This window comes from Cebus imitator, unplaced genomic scaffold (genome assembly GCF_001604975.1).
Source record: "Cebus imitator isolate Cc_AM_T3 unplaced genomic scaffold, Cebus_imitator-1.0 Scaffold228, whole genome shotgun sequence".
Taxonomy (NCBI): domain Eukaryota; kingdom Metazoa; phylum Chordata; class Mammalia; order Primates; family Cebidae; genus Cebus; species Cebus imitator.
This window is the reverse complement of record NW_016107543.1, coordinates 1,126,167-1,128,186: the sequence shown is the minus strand read 5'-3', so window position 1 is coordinate 1,128,186 and position 2,020 is coordinate 1,126,167.

Sequence of the window (2,020 nt, the reverse complement as noted above, 5' to 3'; positions counted from 1 at the left end):
TGCCTCAAAAAAAAAAAAAAAAAAAAAAAAAAAGACTCTCTTCTTACAAACTCATCTTTTATTCTTTCTTTTTTTTTTTAGATGGAGTTTCACTCTTGTTGCTCAGGCTGGAGTGCAATGGTATGATCTCAGCTCACTGCAACCTCCGCCTCCCAAGTTCAAGCAATTCTCCCGCCTCAGCCTCCCAGTTAGCTGCGATTACAGGCGCGCACCACCACCACGCCCGGCTAATTTTTTGTATTTTTAGCTAAGATGGGGTTTCACCATGTTGGCCAGGCTGGTCTTGAACTCCTAACCTCAGATGATCCCCCCCAACCTCGGCCTCCCAAAGTGCTGGGATTACAGGCGTGAGCCACCGTGCCCGACTGTTTTTATACTCTATGCATTTTGGGTATTTTTAGTAATGATGAGCTGTGCCTCCTTCACTTGTCTGACCATGTAACCAGCACCATTTTCAGTCTCTGCTGTATGAAGCTAAATATGCCATGCTCACCCGTGCTCTAAGTCATGAAGCTCATCACCAAAGACTACTTGTGAACAGTCACAGCTGGCAAATACATACCTTGAGAAGTGTTTCTTGCTTAGAGCCATTGGTTTATGAATGTTTTCCAGCCCGACTTCCTGATGTTAAATGCCAGTTTTGTGGAGTGCACACATTTGAAGAATGTGGCTTTAAGCTCCTGGCTTAATTAGTTTAAATGGCTCATGTAATGAATCCACTGTGTTCTTTCCTCACTGGAGATGTGAACTGCACTATATTTGGAACTAACACTTGCAATCCTATACGCTGTTGCCTGGGTGTTGAGCTATAATTTTGGTTAATATCACCATTAACTAGATTCAGGAAGTTATATGATGATGAATTTCACAAAGATTCTGGTGAGATGTGACTGGTTTGAAAAAATGGGGGATGAGGGTGCTCTTCTCATAGATACCCAATGTGTGGGGACCTCAGCTTGCTGATGCTGTTGAAATGAGGCCACATGTTCCTCCCACTGGGGCTTGCTTACCTCCTGATGCCTGCCATGCCAGCCTGAGCAACTGTGTTGTCATCCTGACTCCTAGGCTTGCTCCCATTAACTTGGTCTACACCTCACTGCTTTCAACAAATAAAACAAATGTGCCATCCATCCAGAAATGACCCAAGTGTGCACTAAACCCAGGAAAGACCTGAGACAGGAATAATCTAGGTAGCTTTAAATGTCCATATTCTCTGGGATCCACCCTTGGCTATCCCCAGTAAGATGCTGGGCAAAGATTCTCATTGGTATGTGAGCATCATAGAAGCAACAGAAGGCTGGTGAGAAGAGGACCAGCCTTTTCTAGTCATTATCAGATAATACAGTGGCACTGTGCTCCAGCCTCACAAGCTGCTATTTGATGTGACAGGTGTGCATTTTGGCCACTGGTCCAAAGACTTTGGTTATGGAGGAACCTTGTCAGAAAAGCCCCAATACATTAAACCCGAGTGCAGTATTTAAGGCAAGGTTCTGATGGATTTGTTCAATGGCTTTGGGATTCAGATGGCAGACAGTAGTTGCAAAAGCTTTTAGTACAAAAGGAAATGCTTATTATACTAGGCATTGAGGCTACAGTATCAAATAAGGTAGACTTGGTCTCTGCCCTAATGGAGCTTACGATCTAGCAGGGACGAGAGATACTGAATGAGTAATTTTAAGTGTGCCAATTCCGGAGTGGGAAGTTTAGTATGCTATACCAAGCAGTTCAAAGTAGGCTGAAGGTTCAGGAAAGTCTTCCTGGAAGAAATGTTAAACTGAAACCTGAAAGATGCGTAGTTGCCAGCCAGGCAAGGAGGAGGAAAAAGTGTACTTATTAGAAGAAACAGCATGTGCAATGGGCCTGTAGCTACAAAGAAGCAGACCTATTTAAGAAGGCAAAAGAGGGCTGGGTGCGGTGGCTAACGCCTGTGATCCCACCACTTTGGGAGGCCAAGGCAGGTAGATGACCTGAGGTCCTGAGTTTGAGACCAGCCTGGCCAACATGATGAAACCCCATCTCT